This window comes from Crocodylus siamensis, chromosome 7 (assembly GCF_052110815.1).
Source record: "Crocodylus siamensis isolate JL-2025a chromosome 7, ASM5211081v1, whole genome shotgun sequence".
NCBI classification, from domain to species: domain Eukaryota; kingdom Metazoa; phylum Chordata; order Crocodylia; family Crocodylidae; genus Crocodylus; species Crocodylus siamensis.
Genome location: NC_143401.1, coordinates 63,456,200 through 63,483,385, shown reverse-complemented (window position 1 = coordinate 63,483,385; position 27,186 = coordinate 63,456,200). Strand labels below are relative to the sequence as shown.

Here is a 27,186-nt window from a genome sequence, read left to right as displayed (position 1 = left end):
AGCCAGGCTGCTTTTTTGCTCTCTGTTGTGTGGAAGTTGAAGGTTGTGTGACGTGTATGATGGGATGGAGCAGGGTCGGAATTGTTTAGGACTGTGGCCGGCACGCCGACCGCGTAGCATGTGAGACACGACGGGAAATGCAGCGAAGGGGTGTGTCACGGTGTGATGTGTTGGTGGTTTGGTTGTTCTGGGGATTCTTTTGGCCAGGGATTTGGTGTGCATGGGACGCACTTTTGCGGACGGTCTGTGGCTTGGATCTTTTGGTTCTCTGGTATTTGGTGTGCGTTGGACGCACTTTGGGCATAAAAATGGGTGCGGGTGGCTCCTGTGTAGAAAACGAACTCCCTTGCCCAGTTTGGTTTCTGGATCCGAGGACAAAGAGACTTGTCCGATCTAGTTTTTGGATTGGTAGTAAGTTGTTTGTGCTTTCGCTTTGCAAGCGGCCACCGTTGTTGTATCCCTGAACCCCTGAATAAAGTAATTAAAAGTCAAAGTCCCCACTTCCTACAGAAAAGCTGATAGAAGATCTCTAAACATACCACTTAAACCAAAGATTATAATCATATAAAACAACTGGTGGTTGCTATGCCCTGTGGATTTCCAAAGACTATGTAAACAGATTGGGGTTTTTGTCAACCAAACCAGTGTAACTTGACGTTTAGAGTTTTTTTCTAACATTTTTCTGTAAACTACTAGCACAAACAAGGTATTTTTCTCTATACCATTAACTGCTGGCACTGTACAAGTATAGAAACAAGCAAGATGTCTCCATACATAGTTTGGGAGTATAAAGTTGAAAATAACACAGTACTGAATAAAAGTGCATTAACTGCAAATACAGCTAACTGGGCTTGCACACTCTCACACGCGACACTCCTCCCCTCCCCCCCCCTTTTGGTACAAGCTTTCAACCTATACCAAAACCCAAGGGAATTCAAGCTCACCACAAAATCTAACGTTATTTTTGGTCCTCTGACCCCTTTTTATAAAAGCAAGTACAGAAAGTTGCCAAGTAACATCTAGCAGCTGAGGCCTTCTCTCTTAGGTTCCAGTAGCTGACTGCTTGCAGAGATCTGAGCCCCTTTTTCAAACAAACCACAGGTTATAGGAGCTTTGTGATGTGCGACATAAGTTGTGTGTGGGGTGGGGGAGGGAACAGGGGTGAGCAACTATTTGGGCTTGCAGACTACTGAAGGAGTTTTTCTGAGCTGTCAAAGGGCAGGTTAGCACTCCTCTCCCTCCCCCCATGCAGCAGTTCATTTAAATTCCCTAATGCAGGCAGGCAGGGAGTGGTGTTTGGGAGGGAGATGGGTGGGCTGTGCCAGGGAGACCCTAGGATCTTGGGGCAGTGGGGCTGTAGTCCCCATGGGGCAAAACCTCTGCTGTCCACATGTGTCTGTGACAGGTGCCCGTTCTGCGGGCAGGGGCATGCAGGGAATACAGTGCAGCTGGGCCCTGGCCTCAGCTCCGTGCTGTCACTGGCCCAAAATCCTGGACCCAGCCCTAGATGCATCTACCTGCCTGCACAGTTCCTGGCCAGTTTCCATAGAGAACCCAGGACCTTGGGGCTGTGACAGTAGGGGGCTGGGGCAGAACCCTGGTTCTGTGGGCAGGGATTTGTGGGGAGTGCATTATGGCTTTGCCCAACCCCATGCTGGCACTGCCTTATGATCCTGGTGTCTCCACATGACAGGGAGCTGTGTCTGGGGCTGGGATTTTTGGGGTGGTGACAGCATGGGACCAGGGCCGAGTTGCAGTCTGCACCCTTCCCTGCAGAACTGGCACCTGTTGCAGGGGCTTGCAGGCAGTGGCTCATGGCTGGGCACCGGGCCTCAGCACCTTGCTGTCACTGCCCAAAGATCCCTGGGTCTCTCTGGCTGCACTCTCCCATCTCACTCTCAGAGGCTGCTTGCTCTCTGCCATCCTGCAGCCCCATCTCAGCTGTCTGATCAAGTTTCCAGCCCACACCCAGTGGTGGGTGCAGGGTGGACCATCTGGAGTGCTTGGGCAGCAGGGCTGGGTCTGACAGTGGCAGCTGGAAGGAGCTGCTGCCAGGAAATGGAGTCTGGCCACCACGTTGGTCCAGCCCTGCTCCTCGCCCAGCCACACATGCTGTGGCCCGGGCTGACCCTCACACCTGGGCTAGGCAGGATCATGGGACCTACCATTGACTAGGCAAAATCCTTTGGCAGGCTGGATCCAAGTTACTGACTGTATTTGGCCACCCAGATCAGTACAGTATGTATCTCGAACACATGCAAATGCATAGTATTTAAAAGCCAGCTTTTAGAAAGTATTTGAGGTTCTTAAGCATTTTCCAATGTGTAGTTTTAATGTTTGCCTCCGTTTAAGGCATCATTGTAAAAAAAAAAAAAAAAAAAAAAACCCACACAAAAAAAAAGAAAAAACCAAAAAAACCCAACAGTGTTGTACATGAAGTATATTATGCATCTCGTTACTTATTTGGGGAATGCACCAAAACAAACTGTCCAACATCAAAACATATTTTGTGGTGAGAGATGATATGAGCCTTGAATATTCAAGGGAATAATGAGGAGTTGGGAAGTGTTTTTTGTCATTGTGTACAGTATCAGTAAGGGTGATATTGGAATACAGTGGGCACCAAAACTTTTTAAAACAGAAAATACTAGTAGGCTCAGAGAACAGGCACAAAAATGAAGGTCTAGAAAAAATGGCTTGCTCTCAACATTATATTTTTATTAAGTACCAGCTTAATTTTGATTAAGTACCAGAAGAAGAGTATGTATCACAATGAGAAGAACTATAAAGAATCAGCAAATAGAAAAATAAAACTAACATCAGTTACGACATACTAATTTTGGTGAAAGATGTGATGAATAAAGCTATTCCTACAATAAATAGATTTTTCAGCTTTCAGCTGATTTCAGTTGTGTGATCATATGCATATGTATGCATATATTTCTTAGGTCTTTGATACCTCAAACAGCAAATTCCATCCAATAGAGGATTACAATACAGGTATGTTGTAAAATGTCTTTGTACCAAGTGCATATTTGAGAGATTGCTTTTAAGAAATATTCATCTATCTGTTTTATTTACTTCTCAGTGGCATTTTCAAAACTCTCTGAATAGGAACATTTTTAAGCTCAAACAAAATACTTTCTTCAGAATTGTTTTTAAAGACTTGCTTCAACTTTTAAACTTAAAATAAGAGGATAATAAATGCAGTTGAATAAAACTCCTTATGTAGGACAAATATTTTTGTGTGGGCAGGGCATGTCCTGCCAGCACCATACTTGAGGGAGGCTTATAGTTGTGTTTAATGGGCCTAGGCCACTGTTTCCTTTCACATAACAAATAGGCCTGTATCTAGCTGGCTTTAGAGGAAGTGTATTGAACTGGGTAGTCTAGAATGGTTTCTGTTCATTACCCTCCCTGGCATCCACCATCATTGGTGCTTGGATGCCAGACCAGTCAGAGATGTATTCTCTATTTAACATGCAGGATATCTAAATTCACTGCTTACAATGGAAAATCTATAACCTGAAATAGGCAGTTGGTCCAGTAAAAGATAACCATGATAATTCTTTCTTCTTGTGTATTTCCTGAACCATCACAGCTACAATCACTCCAACACTGTCCGAGCATGAAGGACTTCTTTAGTTTTGTCGGGGAATAAAGGCTCCAAGGTTACGGTGGGCCGAGGGTTCGTATACGGAACAGGCGGGATTAGCGGCGAGGAGTCTGAGCGGTACGCGGAATCGTGCGGTTTAAAAAATAGTTTAATTTTATTTACTTACACTTCTGTAGCGTAGGTAGGAAGTTTGCTTCAGTTGCTTCAGTTGCAGTGCTACCAAAACGAACAACAGAGGGGCCTGTTGGCCCACGGGGTTCTGGAGTGAGCCCTTGCTATCTACCCCGCTAGGGATAGGGGCGGCTGCCCACTCCTTAAGTCCCAGGGCTGGTCAACAGCTCATTAAGGGATACGAACAACAAAACTAACACCGTTGTGACGCCAGTCCAAAGTGGAATCAATGTCGGAGTTGATGGAGAACGATGCCGAGGTCAGTGCCGGGTATGATGCGGTAAAGCCGTGATCTCAGTAAGTCGGGTGGATCGAAATCGTGGTCAGGGTCGGTGCCAGAATCAGTCCGGCAGCCAAAAGTTCAAGACAGGAAACGAATAGGAATCAAACAGCCAAAATTGCAGCGAGGAAGAGACCAGTGGGCTAGAAGCCCTCCTTAGGAGTAGCCCCTGTAGCTGCAGCCCTTGCTCTAAGGATCGTTCTCTCCCTGTGAGACAGTCCCTGCAAAGGCAGCCTCTGCTCGCAGGTCGAGCACAGTCTCTCCTCTGAAACACGCACCCACCACCTCACCACCCCGCGGGTGGAGGGGGTCACAAGCCTTTTATATGAATTTAGTGGCCAATCAGGCTGCTCGCTTCATAGAAATTTCTAGTCCAATTACATCATGCAGTCAGTGAACTGAGCATGTGCGTTATATCAGATTACCTCATGCTCTGAGTAAACTGAGCATGTGTGTTATGGCAGTCTTGATTGACAAGCCTTGGGGTCAAGCAGGGGGCACATGCTGGGCATGCAGTGGAATTTTCCGCTTGCTAGGTTTGTCTGCGCATGTTCAGATCTAACTCTCTGTGTTATCAGCATACATACAAAATTTTGCTCTGACAAGTTTGATTCATTTCCTCAGCCTTGCCAGGTGCTTTTGGAGGCTGACAGTGAAAGGCCTTGAATTTATGAAACCTTGGGCATCAGATCCTTCTGAGTATTTTTGTGATGGTTAAAGCTTATGAGATGAAATAGCATGTTAAACCAAGATTAGGGCTTCAGTTGGACTGATTCAGTGACTCACTCTTTTACTTGCCTCCCCACACCTGGCCCACTTTTTTTCTTGATGATGTCATCTTATTTTTATTAAAGTAAAACCTAAGGTTGTGGCGTAGAAGTCCTTTGATTATGTGAATTGCTTAACTGAAGCAGTGATATCTGCCTGAAGCAATTTCACTTTTTATTTCTTAAGCATTAAGAGCTTCCTGGTAATCTCTTAGATATCTGTTTTCTAGCTGTGTTTGTTCTGGGGGAAAAAAAGGAACACAAAACTCTACAACTCTTGGTTCAGCAGTGATACCTTTTCTTAGACCAACTAAAGATAGCAAAAAAAATGTTTTGCTATTTTTAGGTGGTCTAAAAGGCATCACCTCTGAACCAAGAGTTTTAGAGTTGTGTTTCTTTGGTCATCTCATGACTTTTCTCAGATATTCTGCTCTCTTGCTCTCTGTTAAGACCCTACACATTTTTTTCTTATCTAGTTTTCAATTGTTTCTTCAGAAGGAGCGTTCTGTTTCTTCATTCTCCTCCGAAAATACCCTCCCTTCTCTTCACCATCCATTCTTCCCCATTGCCCTTTTCAGAGCAGGTTTGTCCCTAACATTTTTATCTTGTAGTTCTCCCAGATTGACTCCTTCCTCCCATTAGAGAGAGCCAGAAAGGCTGTTAATTGCCCCAGCACCTTTTTTTCTATGGGAAAAGAGCAACTTGTGGAGGTGCATTCTAAGTTTTATCCTTTCTGTTCTTCCCTTCACCCCCTCGCACATACCTTATTGAAAGAAGGAAAGTTAATGAGGCAAAACCTTTTATAGAATCAGCAAACATTTCTGTATTGAGACTGCTGCTCCACATAATAATGGGAAAGCTGAACTCCTAAGAAATATCAGCACCTCCTATTGTAACTTTTTCAGAGTTCAGTGCCTGGTGGACTTAATTTCACAGTCTAATGAAGGGAAGAGGCGGGGAAGGGGCACCGTGCTCTTAAAACAAATATGGAAAGGACGACAGCTAGGAGCTCCCTCTCTCTTTTTTTTTTTTTTGTCAGAAATAGTGAAGTGTTTACCTCTTTCTTACTTTCATCCTCAGTTGTGTGGTTCATAACATTTTCAAAATGTCTTTCAAATTAATATAGCACAGGCTGAACTGTTCTCTGAGACACCTGTTGATTGCATCAGAAATTAAATACAGGTGTCTTTTAATCACTTCTGAAGTGCAGTAGTTGAACAAGTGAACCCTATAAAGCACTTTAATATCTATTTGTATTGCTGAACTCACCATTGCTGAATCACAAGACTAACATACAAATGGTTAATGACATGACATTTGGTTGCAGGAATTTATAAATCAAGAATGTGTGCCCATAAAGAAGAAAATTTGGATGAACAAATACAGCTAAAGTTCGAACCAATGAATACAACAAAATTCATGGAGTTTTCTCTGCAGGATAATTTTACCTTTAGTTTATTATGAATGTACTTTAAAATATGTAAGATTAATTTTCTAATACCAATTATCTTCTGCATTTCTTAGGAATTGGTAGAATTTCACAAGTAACAAGTTAAATAAGGTGGATTAATTTACATGGTTTCTGTATGTTGATTAATGATTTGGACGCTGGCATAGAAAGCTTCTTGAGCAGTTTTGCAGAGGAGACAAAACCGGGAGGGATTGTGAATCTGGAGGGACGAGAGTGCAGTTCTGAAGAATCTTGACAGATTGAAAAGCTGGTTGAAGTTAACAGGGTGAAGTTCAGTGCTCATAGAAGCAAGGTGCCACACCTTAGGAAGAATAATCAAAAATACAGATACAAAATGGGTGACGCCTGGCAGCGCTAATGAAAAGATTGAGAGTCTTGGGAGATCACTGACTCAGCATGAATCTGCAGTGTGATGTAGCTGCACAAAAGGCAAATACAGTTTTGGGGTGCATGAGCAGAAGCATTAGGTGCAAGACACAGGAAATGATAGTTCCTCTCTAGTTGGCACTAGTTAGGCATCATTTAGAGTATTGTATGCAGTTTCGGGCTCCGCTTTTTAAAAAGAATGTGGAGAAGTTAGGGACAGTCCAGAGATGATTGACAAAGATAATAAAGAGCTAGGAAAGGAAGTCTATGAGTGGAGGTTGAAGGAAATGGGCGAGTTCAGCTTGCAGAAAAGGTGCTTAAGAAGGGCATGATAGCAGTCTTGAAATATCTGAAGTTTGCCATAAAGAGAGAACATATGGACCAATGATGTGAAGTTTCATATGGTTAGATTGGATTTGGGAAAAAACCCCTCTTCCTGTTAGAATAGTGAGGTAGTGGAATAAACTGCAGAGGGAATCTGTGGACTCTCCATCCCTGGAGATGTTCAAGAACAAGTTGGACAGTTGCTGGTCAGGGATGTTATAGGTATTGCTGTACCTATGTTCTACAGGCATTTCCTGTTGCTTCTGGGTTTGCTGGTTGCTGCCTGGGGCTGGGAGGGAGCCCTGCTGCACCCCACCCCCTCTACCTCTGTCACCGTTTTGCTACATGTGTCTGATTTAAAACAAAAAAATTGTGAGGGACCACATGGATATGCCTGTGGACATGTGGGGTGTGACTGGGTATGGGGTTTTGGGGGGAAAGTGTGTAGAGGGAGGGTAGCTGGGGTGTATGAAGAATGTGGCTGTCTGCATGTATGGCAGTGTGGGGGTGTGTGGCTGTGTGTGTTTGGCGGTGTGTCCTTGTGGGACTTGCCCTATGAACTCGCACTCGCAGCAAGCATGCAGGGAAGCAGTGAAAGCAGCCACAGGCAGAGGCTTCTGGTTGGGTGGGAGTGGGGTAGGAGGGGCTGAGGGTAGGCTTGGGCAGGGCTGGCCTTGTTCCTGGGTCCTGCTGCCCCTGGCTCCTATCATCTTTGACATGTAGCCCAGAGAAGATGCATATTTATTTTCTAAACTTTTTTAGGTGCCCTGTGGGCCACATAGAAAGGCCTGGCAGACTGGATCTAGCCTGCAGGCCTTATTTTGCTTGGCCCTGCAGTAGAGGCTTTTTTGGGGGGGGGAAGGATTGTTCCCCCCCCCCATGTCTGTCAGTGCCCTTCCTTACTAAAACTCTGTAGTAAAAGAACTAATTGCTTTGTTGCCATAGAGTAGCATACAGGAAGAGGGACAAAGAAGCTTTCTCTGCTTCTGTGTTTACACCTGCAAGGGGAGTGTAATTAAATAGTGTAAAGCAGAGTTGCCTAATTTCTAAGTGATGGGGCCATCCCTCAACCCTCACCTTGTCATGTGCTCCCTGATGTGCTGTATGAACCTGTGTTGCACCATGACCCTGATGCATGGAAGTGACCTGTGGTGTGGTCTTGTTGTGTGGGGAGTGATTTCCTCTGCCTTGCATTGGTGTAGGTACCATGTGGGGTCCCTGGGTTCCCAAAGCTCTCAGGCCACAGGCTCTTTCAGCCCCACAGGCTGCAGCAGTCCATCCCTTACCACCCACACAGACAGAGCAGGCAGTGGAAGCTGGAGGAGGGACGGGGAGCCTGGGGATTCTGGCTGCAGCAGCAGCAAAAAAGCTGAAGTTGGGCATCCAGCCCAGGCACCACGGGTAAACCCCTCAAGAGTCACCAGTTGGACAGTCATGGCATTTTTACTTCTTTTTTGGTGAGATTTAGTGCACATATTTAATTTTTCTTTTAATTGTATGAAATGCTATTCAGCAAATCTGCATAGAATCATCGAAAATTAGAGTTGGAAGGGACTTCAGGAGGTCATCTAGTCCAACCCCCTGCTCAAAGCAGGACCAGCCCCAACTAGATCATTTTGACCATGGCTTTGTTCAGCCAGGTCTTAAAAACCTCCAAGGATGGAGATTCCACCACCTCTCTGGGCAACTTGTTCCTGTGCTTCACCACCCTCCTAGTGAGAGAGTTTTTCTTAATATCCGACCTAAACCTCCCTTGCCACAACTTGAAGCATCATTGCATCGTTTTACATAGTTTGGTGTATTCGTTACATAGCAAAATGAATCTGTTGTTAATGGGATGGAGTACTGATGTAACTGTTCATTGGTGGCAGATGGCCATCTGGTTATTTTAGAGTAAGGATCAGATTACTATTGTGTGAGAGGAATGGCAAATCCCTCGTACTTCTTTTTATATCTGATTGTCTGAGGTTGAAGTAATGTTTGGCCCCCATGACATTCTGGTACTGGAACTTTAAGGTAAAAGTTTAATTTAGAAATACAGTATGTGAAGGGCTTATTAAACTTGCAGTGTGGCATTTCCTTTCTAAAACGTAAAGTAGAAGGAAATGATGGATTCATTGCTATATAATGTAGCAACACATTGCTCTTGTGGTTTCTGCTTGAACGTATGCTATGTGTGGGTTTTAGAAGATGACTGTGTGTGAAGGCAGGCTGTCGAAGGCATGGTATCCCTCATGTCAGATAATTTTGAGACTGGGATGAAATTGGCAAGCATCAGGTTAATTGTTATTCTGTGGGGGAAGTAGCATCTGGGAGTTGAGGATTTTTGCAACGATTTGGGAGTGAGGGTGTCTAAAAGCATAGTGGTAGAATAGGGAAAAATGTCAGAGCATAAAGTGCATGGTCAGATCAGATAGACTGTCCCCATACTTTTGAGTGCAAATGGCAATGAGTAATGAAATGAGCAAGTCTCTTAAATAGAAAAGGGATTTGCCATTTATTTTCTAAAAGTTCACTTTCTAAATGAAAATTTTCATTTTCTAAGATGTGTAAGAAAGCTAGTTTATTAAAATCAGGATGTTGAGTATTGTGCAGGACACTGTCCATTTTGTCCTTTGGCAGGATGCTGCATACATTTAATCAAAATTATGTATGCATCTGAATTATGATTCATCTGTAAATCGCAGCTGAAGTGAGGCATGCTGTGGATTTGAAAGTGCACACTCAGTATAGAGAACATTCTCAAGTTTATATAATCTTTTCCCAATCCAGTTGTCTCTATTCTCTTTTTTCTTGGCCTTTAGACGGTAGTATTTTGAACATATGGTTGTCTCCCCTATACTCTGGCTGTTCAGGTAAAAGTAACTGATCTTGTACTGCTTTTTGTAAAAGGTAGGCAAAAATTCCTGTTTCATGTATTTTTCTGAATGTGTACAGAATGTAGCTGGAGCTGAAATTCTTCTGTTGGAAAGAACTTGGAAAGACCACAGCAGGTCAGAATGAAATTCATTTGAAATCTCTGGATTTATCTTGTGTGTTGTATATCAAAACACCTTGAACCACAGCACCTCAGTGACATCACCCTGGTTGAGAATCACTGGTCTGTAAGCTCTTGGAGAAGTAAGGTGTCCCTTCAATTCTACATGCCTTACATTTTCAGCTTTGCCAGATCCTTATAACTGTTTAAACACAGCAGGAACTTTCTCACCCACATTTTACCAGCTCCTATTTTTTCTCTTAAGGCTGAATTGGAGCTGTCTTTTAGTCTGTAGCCCCTGGGGTAATCCAAGACGTTTTTCAGACTTTCAGTCTTCTGTTTCTGCTGAGGTTCTCCTGTTGTACCATTGCCACCAATACCCTACCTGCTGCTTTGATTTCTTTTCTTCTCATGTGTTCTATTCTTGGGTAATGTTACAATACCTTTTTTTTACAGAGATGAATTTCATTAGAATTGGAATTAAATACCATATATACCTGAATCCAAGATGACTTTCAATTTAAGATGACCCCACAGTAATTGTATTCTATATATTACATAATTCTAAATTATAGCTGTGCAGATGTGTATAATTTATAATAATAATATTATATAATTGTAATTTCTATGTATAGATTCTAATTATTGGGGGAGTCATCTTTTGTTAATGTCTTTCACTGATGTGGCAAGGAAAACAGTGGTGGGGGAGGGGCAGGCAGCCAGGCCCCTTGCACTCCCCCTTCCTGGTAGCCCACATGAGCCACCCCACAGGGCAGGCAGTAACTCATCCCCACCTTCAGCCAGGGTCATGGCAGCAGCCTACCGTGGGCCAGTACTCAAATATAAGACTATGCTTTTCTCCAACCCTGCCACCCCCTCCCTCCCCCCATATAGATGTTCTTACCCTGTGTTAACATATACTGCTCTGCATAATAAAACTTTGTAGATGTTTGCTGGGGCAAAGCCTACAGAAAAGGAAAGGAAAATGTTTTTGTTAGGGGGTTAGGGGGTTACTTTTGAATTTCTCTGTTATAGAGGTTGGAAGCATGTTAGCATGTAGACCCCACAAGTTAGATGTTTTATTGCTTTCATGACAGGTCTTTCACTTCACGATCGGGTTATGCATGTATGAAGCTGCCAGCCTTTTTTCTCTCTCAAATACTGTTTGGAAGCCTTCCCTCTTTTATGTCATTTGTGATAGTTTAGCTGAAAAAAATTGTACTGAACAATAGATTTCTAAATTTCAGGTGCTGTAGATAATACAAGCCGGTTTGCTTTCAGTTTATGTAAAATGAATAGTCTCACTTCCTTTCCAAGACTTCGATAGGAACTTGAGCCTGCATTTTATGATTTTATTGAAAAGTCATTCTTTAAAATGGATAAGAACAGCAGTGTTTTAAGAACAGCCCTCTCATAATTTATTTTATTTTGATCATTTGATGAGATCTAGTCAGGGGACTAATCTCGATGGATATTTAGAAGTAAGATACTTGTACAGATGAGCTCTAAAAAGACTGGGCTTGTATTTAGATTTCACAGGTTATTGTCCCTATGTAGTAGTATAGGCTAATTTTAAACAAGTTTGTTCCAAGTGCTGCTTTTAATAATGGTTTGTTCTCTTGGGTTGTATGAAGGTTTTCTTTGCTTGGTTATATGACTGTATCTATTATGGTGATTGAAACTACAACTGTTGCTGCACAAAACTGTAAATGTTTGAAAATCTATTAAACCTGTAAATTTAATGTGTAAGGAATTACAGACTACTTTTTTTTCTTCTTGAGGAAAGTTTGTCTTTTGGCTATAGTAAAATTTTAGGGAGATGTTCTTGTGACAGCAGGAAAGCTGGGTTGAAATCCCACTTCCTTTAAAATCCCCCAGGGGGGGCAGGTCAAAGTATTTTGTAACTGAATATGACCTTAGGTCAGTTGCTGCTTAGACTCAGTCTAACTTGCTTCAGTGGTCCTACTTCTTTGTGCTTGCTTATTTAAAATGAGAATAATGCCTCCCACAATTTGTGTTACACTAAAGTAGTAGTTCTTTGTTCAATCTCTGAGGGGTGATAACACCAGAATACTGTGTTTCTGCGAATGTTGGAGTTGACCTTGAAACTAGGAAAAACAAAATTACTCAATGCAAAGAGTTCATATTAAATTAACTTTTATTTTTAAATTATGATGATAGTTATTTACATCGGTGATGTTTAGTGAAATGTGAGGGTCAGCATGAGAAGGAATTAGCTAAATGTAGTGCATCATGTTGAAAAAGCATGCTCTTGGAATCTTGTTACATGACACCCATTCCATCAGCTGTTTTCAGCCCATGAACTGATGCACGTAGTTACTAAACAACTTATATTTAGAAATGCCTATAACCCACTGAAGTGTGCTTAGAAAATGTTTGTCTTACTGTGTTAAAAATATTCTTATACTCTCATATTTTTTAGCTTTTTTAACATGTAGATTTTACCACCTTTCATTCCTGTGCCTAAAATTCTATACTTAACACATTAAGTTATAATTATACTATATTAAGAAACAGCAGTGCTAGTATTTGGTAAACCTAAAAGTTCATGAACTATAAATGGTGTAATATTTGATGCCTAATGAAGTAGCATGTGCTGCTACTTCAGTCGTAGATGGAAAATGGGGAAAAATACAACATTGCAGAATTCTAGTCTTTTTTTGTTAGTTATTCCCTAACTATTACATGTAGTGCAGACGCTGATGCAGTGACATTAATTCACTGAATCAAATGTCCATGCACCTTGCTGAATTATGGATGAACCTCTTAATTGATTGCTCAGTCTTCAAAGGATGCTGCTTCTCCACTCAACTAGAGCACAGCAGAGGTCCTGTACAGTTGATTGGAGAAGCTGGACCCTTTAAAACAAAAACACTGTTAATCAGCAGGAGTACCTCAGCAGTTCTGTACAGCTGTTAGCTGTGTCTTTCTCCACCCCATCCTGATTTACAAACTCTTATTTTTACATTAAGCTAAGGAATCTTAACCCCATGAAGAGTCTGGGTTCTACTGTAAATACATTTGTATTTGTTTTTATGTTCAGAAAAAGCTTTTAACCCACAGACCTCTTATTACTGTAATGGAACTGAATGGTCTTCTGTTAGACTTTTATTTATATAGTTTGGCATGCCAGTATGAGCTTAGTGATCTTAACGTTTATATCAATAGTGCTGCATGATTAAATAGAAACAATAGACAACTTGCATCAATGGAAGGTGATGAAAGGTTCCATTGTATTGTTCCAGGAAAAAGGCAAGTCTGTTGACAACTGGAGACGGTGATAGTTTATCAAGTCATATTTAAGTTTTCCGGAATTTTAATCAACGGTATTCTGGGTAACTATAAATTACAACACAGAGTTAAATGAAAATAATTTGAAGCCATAGCTTGGGCCCTTAATTCTAACAGCTGTAACACTTTGGTTCCATTTTCCAAGGAAAACTTCTTTTTCTTAAGATAAAACGCAAAAGTTTAAGGGATATGTTTTTTGTGACTGTGTACTTGTATACCTGTAGATGTGCCCTCATGGTGGAATTTATAAATAGTTCTAGCAACTTTGTAGAATTAGGGTTTAGCAGGGGTTCTCCTGAGTACGGTGAGCCAGTCAAGTAAGGACAGAAGAGGAAGATGCATTTTCTTGAGGATGTTATGCCTCCCTGCTTTCTGAGCAGTGCAGGATCAGAGCTTCAGTGCAAGTAAACCCAGAAATTGTAATTGACCTTAAAAAAATAGAAATTTGGTGATAAGGTAATCTGTTTGCAGGAAACCAAAATAAATGAAGGGCTTGAGTTGACCTATGGAGAACTGAATAAGAAAAAGGGGTATAAACTCATGGTATGTGGCGGCTGCACTGGGAGGGGACTATAGCAAATTTTGGGGTGGCTGTAGCTCCCCCAATCCCTCCTCCCAGTGCTGCCACCACCTGCTCCAAGCACAGCCCACCCCAGCCCCCACCAGAAAGAGCCCAGCACAGCCACAGCCTCAGCCTGCAGCAGCAGCAGCAGCAGTTCGCCCTTGCCTTGCTCCCAGATCTGGGGCACCTCCCCCCCCACCAGACAAGCAGCATCTCTGTCCCATGCCCCTCTGGCTGGGCAGCACCTGCCCCTGCCCCACTCCCTCCCTCACTGTGGGGGCCTTGCCCCCCCCATGTCCCTTCCCCTTGCTGCCAGCTAGGGCCCGTGGACTGGCTCTGCTCACCTCACCTTGCCTCGCTGCTGCCCAAGTGCCAGCGGCTCCACGCTTGGCAGCAGCTCTGTGCTCCACGGTGGCGGTGGCTCCACCCCGGCTCCGTGCTCCGCGGCAGCCCCGTGGCAGCAGTGCCGCCACAGGCCAGATAAAATGGCTTGGTGGGCTGCATGTTGGACATGCCTGGTCTAATGGCATGAAAGTTCAGAACTTTTGCTCATTTAATTAACCACAACATAAAAACAACTGTGCTAATAATGGTCACTTCAGCCTTTTTGCTGTGAAAGGGGCTTGTTAGCTGAAAAAAATTCCAAACTGCATAATTTTCTACTGTGTAAATGAAAATGAAAATTCTGAGGGCAGGCCAATTAAAAAAAGCTTCAAAGTCAAAAGTTTGCTCAAGAGGCAAGTAAAAGAAAACAGCAAAAGACAGGTGTTGTGATAGTGTGTTCCTCTCCAAGGCAGAGAACCAGTTGTCTCTGGCAAGGATATAAAACTTTTTTTATTGATTTGCTTACATGACTGAGTTTCTCAATTAGGTGCTTAATTGAAAAGGTGCATGTGGTAGAAGAAATTTAGATTAAAATAATTGTGCTGCCAGGATTCTGAAGAAACCAAGCTAGGTGACTACCTTGTTATATCAACATTTTGAAAGCCCAGTAATGTAGCTTCTAACCAATATCATGGCACATCTGATAGTGCACCATTTTGTGGTGTTGGCAACATGTTCAGTGTTATGGAAAAAATATTGACTGCAGTACCTGGGGGCTCTAGGTTGAAATGTTGATTTTTCTTTTCAGATTCCTGCATCTCACAAATCCAGCAGCTCTGAAATGTATTTGAACTATTTCTTTACTCTATCATGTACTTAGTCAACTTCTGTATCAGGGCGGGCAATTATTTTGGCTGGAGGGCTGCTTAATGAGTTTTTGTGAGCTGTCGAGGGCCACAAGGGTTGCCCTTCCCCTTGATGGGTGCCCCACCCCCTGGTTGGCAGCTTGGGACCAGAATCATTGAATCAATGAGTTGGAAGGGACCTAGACAGATCGTTGAGTCTGACCCCCTGCCAGGGGCAGGAAGGAGCACTGGGGATGGGAGGGCCCGGGACTGGATAAGACCCCAGCCAGGTGCCTATCCAGTCTCCTCTTGAAGATTTCAAGGGAAGGTGAGAGCACCACCTCTCTGGGAAACCTATTCCAGGCCCTGGCCACCCTTACAGTGAAGTAGTTCTTCCTAATATCTAACCTAAACCTATCCTCCCTCAGCTTGTGGCCATTGTTCCTGGTGACTCCAAGGGGGGCCCTGGTGAACAGACTTTCCCCAAGTCCCTGCTGGTGGCCCCTGATCAAGTTGTAGGCAACCACAAGATCCCCCCTCAGTCTCCTGTTGTGGAGACTGAAGAGATTCAGGTCCCTCAGCCTCTTCTTGTAGGGCTGGCCACAGAGGCCCTCAGCCATACGCGTGGCCCTCCTCTGGACCCTCTCCAGGTTCTCCACGTCCCTCTTGAAGTGCAGCGCCCTGAACTGGACACAGTACTCCAGCTGAGGCCTGACCAGTGCTGCATAGAGGGGGAGCAAGACCTCTCTGGACCTGTTAGTGATGCCCCTGTTGATGCATGACAGAGTATGGTTGGCTCTGCCTATTGCTTCGTTGCACTGGCGACTCGTATTCATCCTGGAGTCGATCCTAACTCCAAGATCTGTCTCTGCTTGTGTGCTGCTGAGAGGTCAGCCCCTAACCTATAACCATAATGCTGGTTCCCTCTCCCCAGGTGCAGCACCCTGCACTTGTCCTTGTTGAATCGCATCCTGTTCAGGTCCACCCGCTTTTTTAACCTATCTAGAAGTTCCACCTCCTAACCCCTGACATTTGCTACTGGAAGTCCCTCCCTTCACCCCAGAAGTACTCCATTTGTTAAAGGGATTTCCCAACTTGGAACTGGAAGAAAAAGAAAAAAAGATATACTAAAAATTGTATCTTCATGATAACATATTTAATTTTATTTAGAGAAAAGATTTTTGTCCTGATTTGTGTGCGTTTGTGTCTTGCCTATAGAGGTGATTTGTATAATAGCTCCAAATGAAGTCTTACTGTAATATTGCAGGGATGTTGAGGGGTTATGGGTGGGGGAGTATGGGGCTTGTGGGAGGCTGTGGGGATGTGTATGTGGGGTGTGGGATATATAGCTATTAAGAGTGTCAGGCAGCAGCAAGGAAGAGAGGCTGCTGTTATCCTGTGCAGAGCAATTTCTGTCTGCATGGCACTGCTGCTGCCACTGTTAAATGTGAGCAGGCACGGGGTGTGCCATGTCGAGGCTGCAGTGTGGGTCCCCACTGGTACCACGGGGAGGGGGCCAGCATCAGCAGTAGATGGAAGAAGCTGCTGCTGCCAGGTCTTCTGTGTGCTCAGGGGGTGGCAGGTCGCACCATGGATGGACAGAGCCTAAACCAGGTGGGACTGAGGGACCCGCTGCAGTTCAGACAAAGCCTAGCGCTCTGGCCGTATTTTGCCCATCTCTGTTCTACAGACTTCTCAAACTATGGGACCCCAAATGGGCTTGCAACATGAACGGATGATGCCACGGTGTGATGCTTTCTGCCACACCAAGTCCCAGCTGCTGGGCAGCAGAGGCTGGGGAAAGGGCAGCAGGCCAGGGACCCCCAAGCCGGCAACATGCAGCCCATGTCCTCCCCCTGCTCCTCCATAGGCTGTGCTGCCTCTGGGGAGGGGTAGGGGTGGGGGGACTGGGAGTTGGGCTATGCACTTTGGCCTCAGCAGCTGCTGCTGCTTCGTGTGGGTGGCAGGTGGGGTTCAGGTGCTGCTGGGGTGGGGGAGTAGGAGGCTGTGGACCCTGCTGGCCTTGGGGCAGGGCCAGGGGCTGTGGGCTGGGAGTAAAGAGCACTTGGTGGGTGGGGGGCTGCGAGTTGGGAGTGAGGGGCCATGCTGAGGAAATGTAGTCATAAATGAGGTCATGCTGAGTGGGTTTGGGAAGAACTGCTATAGGTAGTACCTGGAGAACCCTTCTTGGTGGATTGGCTCAAAGAATGGTCCTAAGATTCGAGAATGAAGTTTGGTTCTTCAGAGTAGGTCAGGAACACCTTACAGTTGCTTTCTATTTTTTAATTGCATATTCCTATGCTGGAAAATAAAAAGTTATGCAGATTTTTTAAAATATGGTTGCGCACCTGCATGATTTTTAAAAATTATTTATTTATTTATTTATTTAAACTTCAGTGAAGTCTATGAAATATTGCTGACTCCTCCCATTAGCCCCATTTCTCAACCAGGTTTAATCTAATGCAAAAAAGTGTGTCACATAGTGACGAGCACCTGTAAATAGTAAAAATCAAATATAAGCTCTTTCACCAGGGTGACTCTTTCTACTGAAGCCAGCCCAGGTATGGCTTCTAGGAAGTGGGAGCTCTGGCTCTTTTCCATTGAGATCTTAGCCCTTTTGGTCTCTGACCCTCCCTGGCTGTTCTGTGGCCCTGACTCAAGGAGGTAGCTTCCAGTTCTGCTCTTCAGAGAAAGATTTTATCCTTGTTCTGGAGATAAGGTGCAGCCCCAGGTACCAAGCAGCAAAACAGGCAGCTCCTTTTGAATAAAGGCATTTATTGAGACAAAGGCTTCCTAGGCAGATGTTCTCTGCCTCCTCCAAAGTTTTAAGCAGTTGCTCTTTTCCCTAGTCCCTTCCAACCCTACCGGCTATGAAATTAGTCCAGCCCACCCAGCCCTGAGCACCCCAGAGTTACTCATCTGTTCCCTTTACTGTTTCTCTGACTACTGAGGCCCCAAAACTGTTCTGCTGGTCTCTGTCTTCAGACTCCCTAGCCAAGAGCTGATGCTCTACATGTCCAACTTGCTGTGCCCATTGTCATACTTATTTCCACCCCACTTTCATGCTTCTGGGGCATCTTCCCCAAAGAATGAGTACCAAGCCCCCTTGAAGCATTAACATAGCTATTCAAATCTTTTTGATGCTGGAGATCTCTCTCTACCTGTTTGGCAGGTAGCCTGCCATGGCACTTAACTCTTCATTCCTGGTGCACAGGCTAATGAGTTAAACTGAGGCATATAGCATTATCACAATGTGAACATGTTTAAAATGAAAATACTACAGTAAAACTAAGCTTGACAGAACTCAATTTTTATCAGTAAACATTGATAAATATTGATTTAAACACACAAACCGATGAAAAAATATTTCCATCAATAATTGGCAAACAAGATGTTTTGGGTAAATCTGATATCTTTTATTAGACCAACTCAAATAGTTGGAAAAATTCTTCTTTGCAAGCTTTCGGGAACAAACACCCTTTGTCAGGCTGAGGAAGCATCTGTCAAAGCATCTGCAGATGCTTCCTCAGCCTGATGAAGCGTGTTTATGCCCAAAAGCTTGCAAAGAAGAATTTTTCCAATTATTTGAGTTAGTCTAATAAAAGATATCAGATTTACCCAAAGAACCTTGTCTGCCTATGTCCTTAGACCAACATGGCTACAACCTGTACCCCTGCCTCCATCAATAATTGAAATTTATAGAAAGGGGACATAAGAAAAATCATGGAGTGTGTGATAACAGGGAGAGCAGTCGTACAAAACCATGTTGACTGTAGTTTGGACTGTAACTCCGAGAAACTCTAGGGACGGAACAAAGGAAGAGGAAGTGACAAAATGGATGAAGGAGCTATGGGAAAGTGGAGCCAGGATTGATAGCAGCTCTGTCACTCAGCTGGTGGCAGTCTTACAGTAGTTGTTTGTCATTAATAAGCTCTTTACCCCCACACCTTTAATTTTGTGCAATCCTGAAAATTTAAATCAATGTAAAAATCTAAATAAATGCTTAAGAATTAAATACTGATATTATCTGCCAACATTATTAAAAAATAAAAATTTAAATTCTGCCGAACCTAACTAAAATCCATAGTCTGTCACAGTTAAACATCTGCTGCTGGACTGGATATTGATTAGTCCATAAAAGAATCTGCACAAGAAGAGTCCTTTGAAGTATTTTGGCAGTTTCTGAAAGAAATTAGGACTACATAATAGTTTAGACAACCTCCTTTCAATAGAGAAATGACAGAAAATAAAAATAGGATTTTTAAACGCACACACTTGCTTCCTTTTGGTTGACATAAAAGAGAATTAAGAAACTGAGTTGAGTTGGGATGGGCGGTGTGGGTAAGTGTGAGTGACTTGAGTGAACTCAAGTTCAGAGGCTGTTTCAGAGATCTCTAGTTTTGTGTTGCTAAAAATAAGACTGATAATGCCTGCTCAGGAAAAATGGTTCTAGCACTGTGGTAGCTCGCTTTTATGCAGGATTATACAAAAATAGGGCTTAACGCTGCACAGGGCTGTACCTCTGGACTCCTTTAGGAAACTGGGAATGGATTAATGGACCGGACCAGCTGTGTAAGGATCGCTGCACTGCACATGCTCATTCTATATTAGTCCCCAGTATATCAGCTTCATTTTATGTCACGCAGCCTCCTACATAGGAATGCAGAATGGCAGTGCTAACTATTCCCTGCGTTGACCAAGTAGAGCTGCTGTGGAAGATCTGCACTGGAGCTCTCTAGTTATGTGAGAATTAGTCTCTGCTTTGAATCTGTTTTCCACTCCCCTCTCGCAGGCAAACTTCCTCAGACAAAGTCCAGCTGTGCTGAGATTATACAGGAAGGAGTCTGTTATACCACAAAATGTTAAGCAGTGATTTTAAAACACACTAAACAACTTTGCAGTGTTTAAAGTAATATGGAAAATGTAGAATCTGTGTTTAGCATACTTGATCTTTAGGTCTTTTTTTATTGCCCAGAACTTTTTCAAAGGTTAAACTTATTTTTTTAACCACTAACAAACATTTACTAAAAGGCAGTGTGACACTTTTAGTCTAAATTGTTTAGAGAGGCATGAGCTTCTGTAGACTTATAACCTGCTTCTTGTACTATAAATAGACTTGTGGAGTGCAGGGGTACTAAATAAAAAGGAGTAAGGTCATTTGAATATAAAGGATAGGGAAAGGGGGAGGAAAGGAGGAGGGCATTAATGAGAGAGGGGGCAAGTGACTTGAAAGCATCAAAGGGATTTATCTGCTTGCATCTGGTCAGAGTTACCTGAGCATATCTGAGCAAATTTCTTGTGTAGTTTGCAGTTGATTTTCACTGGACTATTGAATGTATAGGGACTAAGCCAGGTGCGGACAATTGTTTTGGCTGGAAGGCCGCTTACTGACTTTTGGCGAGCTGTTGAGTTGGTAGTCCTGCCCCTTGACAGGTGCCCTGCCCCCTGGTCACAATCACGGACCAGAAGGTCTGTCCTCAGATCCGGACCGCAAACTGTATTTTTTTTATTTTCATAGATTTCATAGACATCAGGGCTGGAAGGGACCTCGGGAGATCGAGTCCAGCCCCCTGCCCAAAGGGCAGGAAGTCAGCTGGGGTCATAGGATCCCAGCAAGATAAACATCCAACTTACTCTTGAAGGTGTTCAATGTAGGTGCTTGAACCACCTCCGCTGGCAGACTGTTCCAGACCTTGGGGGCTCAGACAGTAAAGAAATTCTTCCTTATGTCCAGCCTGAAACGGTCTTGCAGGAGTTTGTGACCGTTCGACCTCGTCATCCCTTGGGGCGCTCTGGTGAACAAACGTTCCCCCAGATCCTGGTGGTCACCCCTGATAAACTTGTAGGTGGCCATCAGATCACCCCTGAGCCTGCGCTTTTCCAGGCTAAAGAGTCCCGCCCCAGGTTAACAAAAAAAAACCCCTTTTTTTTATTGACTTTTTTAAAATGATACATGGTTAGAGTGAATGGGCCGGTTAGGTGAGGAAAGAGGTTTTTCTGTAACAAATTAAAATTTTGTTTAAGAATGACTGTTAAAATGAGGTTGAGCGTGCCTTTAATATGTATGGATAATGAAAGTCACAACTCTTTTATTTGTTTTCCTCTTGTGGAACCGAAGATGCTACATCTTAAATTTTGGGGAAAGGCTGTTGAGAGAGTTTTTAAACATAAATATGAAGAGTAGATACTAAATACTTATGCTAATATCTATTAAATGAGTGAGAGTCCTCTGGAGTTGGATAGGCAGACCAGGAAATGAGATAAAACTTATGTAGCCTCTGAAAAGCTCTCTAGACAAGGCTTTTGTTGTCATGTTCATTGTCCTTGGCCTCTGTACCTGCAAGGTATGATTTGTAGTTGGAAAGCTAAAGGCAAAAGAGCAGTCTAACAGCGTGGCGTTAGTGTGACATATATTGGCTAGGCAGAGTAGAGTCATCAAGCACTAATAAACTGAATGACAAAACTGAGAATGAGGTAAGGTGGTTTTACCTTTTCATGTCAGTGTTTGATGGATCATGCATTGAAGTAATATGCATGATCCTTGCATATCTGTAAGCAGTGGTAGTTTGTACAGTGAGGACTATGACATTTACTCTGAAATTATACTTTTATTTTTGTTTTTTGGAAAACCTTAGATGTTTCTTAAATGCTGTGTTCACCGGGCAGATTAGCCTATTCTCATGACAGCATATTAAAGCCCTGCGTGTTAAAGTTGTTTAGTGAACATTACTTTATCAACAGTTACTTATTTGATTTTTTCTGTAAACTAGAGAAGTAAAATACCGGGAATAAACAAGGATTTCAAAAAGTCAAGTCTACTCACTCTGACTGTTGTGCAAAAAATATAAGTATATACTTGCTTTCAGGGTATTTGAACACATTGTGTAATTTTAAGGATGCAAGGTAGTACGTGCTTGCCTTCAATTTCTTAAGCCAGTTTACTTAGGAGGCTCTAGTAAAATGCAGCAGTGTAAGATAAGTGCCCGTTCTCCCCTATCTTCTCATTCTAACAAGTGCTTTCTTTCTCTCTGAAAATATGCCAGCAAAAATTCTACATTTCTTCATTAATTTACTTGGTGTAACCTTTGTGACATTCTCGTGGTAGTTGCTCTGGAAGAAATCTGTCTGAATAAACTGAATTACTGAAAGGAGAACTTAAAAGGGTGAAATTGTTCTTTGTTCTGTGTTTTCTCTTAGAGCGGTCTGACAAGTTTTATACGAGATATTCTGGGAAGAACGTTGATACCATAAAGGTAAATTACCACCTTTTTTTTTTTAGTGTGGTGCTAACAAAGAATATTCTTTTAAAAATTGGTACTGAAATATTCAAAGAACTTAAAATACTTTAATCAGGTTAATAAAAAAGACTTTTATTAACTTTTAAAATTATACATGGTTAGGCTATTAAAAATGACTTTTAAAATGATGACCCAAGAAACCACTTACTCAGAAGGCTCTGGGCCTGATAACTGAGACATTTTATGATGGTGTATTGAATCCATTAGGGGGTTGCTGGTAATTACTTTAGTAATTGGGGTTTATATAAATTTGTATGTGAAAGGATAGTACAGTTATGTATACTGTACTTGTTGCATACAGGAGAGTACACACAGTGTTAAAAATGTTAAACACTTTTAGCTTCTCCTAAAGCCTCAGCACTTTACCAGCTCAAGTTCCAGGGCATGAATTTTCCCTGCTCGGTCTTTATTCTCTTCAGGCTTTTGTGACTCTCAAGGTTGTGTGCACGTTTTATGGCACTTTTTATAGCACTATAAAGTTACAGTGATTTTAAACATGGCAGAGTTGCAGTACTTGGGGGGCAGGGGGGAGAAGGGGAAGGGGTTCTAAGCCTCTCTGCACTTCCCAGGCTAGGAGCTGGGAGCACTCTGCAACCTTCTGGGGCTTTTCCACTGGTCAAAAATTTGACCAATGTACAGAAGTTATTTAAAGCACTGTAGGTTACTAAAGTGCTGTAAAACAGAACGTTTCAAATTTAATACCTCATTTAACAACAGTTAAATTAAGGTGCTGTACCCATTTTTAAGTAGCTGCAAAGCCATGCGCTTCTGTTGTGACAATAAAGTGCTTTAAATGGTGAAAAAAAGCAACTTCTGTACATACCTTCAGTGGGAGCTTTTATTACTGTAAGGACTAGCCATGGCTGTCAAAATGGCTCTTAGAATTATGTTGTTTAAGAGAATACTTAGAAAGGTAGTAAATTACTTTAAAAACAAACAACTAGCCTGTCAGAAGCTGTTATCTCATCTTGTCCACTGAAATGTAAATATGAATGTGAAATCTGTTTTCCCCCCCCCAACCAGTTAATCTCTTCCCTAAGTGCAGAAGTAGAGAGAACCTTGTTTCTCATAATTTTTTCACTTAACCATATTATGATTGTATTAAAAGGGGGAGGACTGATTTTTAACTAATATTTAAATAATGCGTTTTTGGATGTTGTTTGTAAATAATACATCACTAGTAAAAAAATAGTTTGCTACCAATTCACTTATAAAAAAGCTAAGACGACGTGTTTTAAAGGCAAGAGATATGCTGGATAGGGTTTGTTTAGCCAGTGAAATATTGAAATCAGTGGGACTACATGTCATGTTTAAATACTTGTTAAACTCAAGATGTTGAATCTTGATGCCAGGATGCTTAGGTGATATTCCCGTTTTTAGAAGCCTCTGTTTTGACAGTTACGTTTGATGGTTGGTTTTGGGGTAGACTGAATGTGTAGTAATATTTAATAGTTAAGAAAAGGATTGAGGGTTGCATTCATATAGGGTTTAATCCATACTGGTGGACAGACACCACTAAAAGGGAACAAACCTGTAGTTGGATTTATAGTGGAAAAATATGGCATTTTGTAATAACCATTCTAGTTGGAGACTTCAGAGGTTTTACACACTGCAAGTTACCCAAGACTAAGATTGTAGTTTTTTAAAAAAAAATCCAATGCACCGTGCTTCTTTAAATAGTGGTTGTTATTAGGGTTGTGCAAGGCTTTGGCCTCTGATTTGATTTGGAGGAGATTCGTCCCAATTCAGTAGCCAACTCTCTAAATCCAAATCAAATCAGAGGACTCTTTAAACTCTCTGAACTGATTCAGAAAGTTTCAGAGATTTGGACATAGATACAGCTTTTAAATGTTTTTTCTACATACCTCTAGGTAGCAGGGGCTCGTGAGTGCTGCAGTCCTGGGGCACATGGAGTATCCCACAGAAGCACAGGGGGCTTCCCAACATGCTTGGCAGCAGACCTGGTAGTGGACCAGAAGCACTTCCGGCCCACTTCTGGGTCTGCTGGGGAGCGTGCGGGGGGGCCTCTCCCTATGTGCCTCCCTGGCTTAGTGACTGGTGCCTCCTGGGTCTGGAGGGGGGGGGGGGCCCACACCCAGGGTCCCCCTGCAGTCAGTTGCTGAGCCAGGGAAGCCTCCAGCATGCTCCCTAGTAGGGCTGGAAGTGGACCAGAAGTACTCCTGGTCCACTTCCAGGTTTGCCACCGAGCATGTGGAGGGCTCCCCCGCACTCCTGTGGGATGCTTCATGTGTCCCAGCATTGCAGCAATCACAAGCTATACCTGCTACCTCAAGGTATGTAGAAAAAACTTTTAAAGGTGTGTCTGTGTCCAAATCGCTGATTCTCTGAATCAGCATCAAATCTTCAAATTCAGATTCGGCCAAATGAAATTGGGGACAGTGATCCAAATCAACAAATTGTATCACTGTCCCTGATTCAGGCTGAATCCGAATCAGAATTGAATAGGGCCCACTTCACACACCCCTAGTTGTTATATAGTTTTGGACTGCCTGGATTTCTTGAGAACCTAGAAGTAAACTTGGTGGTAGCATTTTATTACTTTGATTTCATCACATAGAGTTAAAGTATGCGCAGTTAAAGTATTTGATTAACTGTTGTTCCTTCTTTTTACCAAAATATGAAAAACTTTACTTGTTCAGCTTTTTCTACCATTGTAACTGGAGCTAAGACTTATTGCAGAAGCTGAGTATGTGAAACATTGACTTTCTTCATACACTTAGTTAAATGTCTACTCAAAACAAAATGCTTTGTCTCTGCCTGTAACTTGTGTCATATGAGTAAAGCAGTGGCTCTCAAGCTCTTTAGACTCAAATATACCAGCTCTTAAGTTTTGCTCATTTCTGGGCTATTGGCACTTAAAGAAAAGAAAAAAAAAGCCTGCACTCACCGGGTGCTGCCTGGTTATGCTGCATGGGATAGCTCTTCCCGAGCCCCCTCTTGGCCCAGTCCCCCCATAGCTGCCCTGCCCACTCCAGATCCAGCCCTTTAAGGAAAAGAAAAAAAACCCAGTCTCACTGGAGGGCAATCCCCACTGCCCCGTGCTTTGTGGGGGGCTCTGCACAAGCCCCCAGAAGCCCCAAGGCCGCTGCAGGAGCCGCTGAGACCTGGATTTTTTTGGGGGGTTTTTTTTCTAAAAGGGCCAGAGCTGGAGTGGGTAGAGCAGCCATCGGGGGCTGGGGAAGCAGGCGAGGGTTGGGGGGGGCTCATGGCAGAGCTCCCCATGTGGTGGGGGGCAGTGGGGATTGCCCCCCGCTTGGCGGCACCCAGTGAGTGTTGCTTTTTAAAGCACCGGGAGCTGGGACTGGGTGGGGCAGACATGGGGGCTGACAGTTGGGACAGTGGGGACAGTGGGCAGGGGGATGAGGGAGCAGGCAGGGGATGGGGCCTGGCAGGGGTCTCTCCACAGTCCTCTCCTCCAGCCTCCCCTCCCCTGCCCCCTACTTACCAGCTCCAAGTCCAGCTGCAGCGACCAGGGACTGCCCGAATCATTGAAGCTCTCTGAGTCTTTTTTCCAAATTGATTCAGACCTTTTTATTGGTTCCCTGATTTGATTCGGATTCAGAGATTTGGCCACCAGATCAGGCCAAATCTCCTGTGAATTGAATCAGCACCTGAACTTCGTACAGCCCTACAACTTGCCACTAACAGACTTTGCTTAGGTTTGTCATACAGTTTGTTTTGTATTTCCCATGAGTAAAATGGCGATTACTATACAATATTAGGATATTGAAGTTAGTACTGTGCACTATTTTAAAAACAGAAAATATATTCATGTATTATTCATATATTACTTAGGTCTTTTGGATGGTGGAGTGTGGTAGATTAGGTACCATTAAATCTCTTAGTGTTTAGTTCAACTCAAAATATTTTAGAAAACATTAACAGAGTAGGAGAGTGTTTTCTGTTTATTTGGTACTTTTCTCTGACTGAAGGCTTTTGAACACATACTGTAAGGGCCAGTCTTTGCCCTGGGTTGGGCTTCTTGAAGTTTATGCAGGAGTTATGTGCATCTGAATGCCATTTATTGCTAGAGTGGGGATATCTGGTATTGCTGCCTGTTTGATCAGAGTAGTTAAGCATAGGAACAGGCTGCCCAGAGAAGTTGTGGAATCACCATTCTTGGATATTTATGAGTAGGCTTGGCAGAATTAGATTTTTATCTTTTTAATAATGTTGATGGATAATATCAATGCTTATTTTTAAACATTTGTTTTGATCTGTATCAGTTTCAATTACATTACCAACATAAAGATCTTTTGCCCCCTAGGATGGCAAAAACAAACGAACAAAAAAAAAAAAAACAATGAAAAGGCCAAGAAAACACCAAAACTTGTGTCATTTCTAATTGGAGTCTTTCTCTCAGTGTACCAGTCTTACCAGTAGGCTGCTTCACCTTTTTTAGTCTCTCCCCAGTTTTCTGCAGCTGAGTGTCAGGAACTCCCCACCGCTGCTGCTTATACCTTCTTCCCCAGCCCGGGGTTCCAGCCTGGCCTGAGTACTCTTTCCCCATTCCTCCTCCTCTGGACTTTGGGTAGGCATTTAACTAGCCTGTTATCTCCCTGCAGCCAACTTCCTGGCTGCTGTGAATCAGCAGCTAGTTGCTTACTTGGCAAATCATTAGGGTCACCATTGTTTTCATTTTTAAAGAGACCAGTCGTCTATACTCCACCTTGCAACTCCCTTCTGTTTTTCCCCTCTCTTTTTGATTTTTGTTGGTTTGTTAGTGATGTTTATTGGCAAAAATTGAATCCTGACAAACCTGTTTATGAGACGGGTTAAAGGCACTTGATTGGGATGGTTTAGTCTAGCATGATTCTGCCCTGAGCAGGGGTGTTGGACTAGATGACCATCT

At 43.1% G+C, this 27,186-nt stretch overlaps 1 protein-coding gene across 4 annotated transcripts in view; it reads left to right on the top strand.

Moving 5' to 3' along the window:
- SGMS1 (sphingomyelin synthase 1) overlaps positions 1 to 27,186 on the top strand; it is a 182,510-nt gene that overhangs the window by 75,616 nt on the left and 79,708 nt on the right. For 2 of the 4 annotated variants that reach the window (XM_090057809.1, XM_090057810.1), the window contains one exon: positions 22,213 to 22,268. The exons of the other annotated variants lie outside the window; for them this stretch is intronic. The gene's annotated coding sequence lies outside the window, so the exon portion shown is untranslated. The remainder of the gene's footprint in view (positions 1 to 22,212; positions 22,269 to 27,186) is intronic. 4 annotated transcript variants of the gene reach the window in all.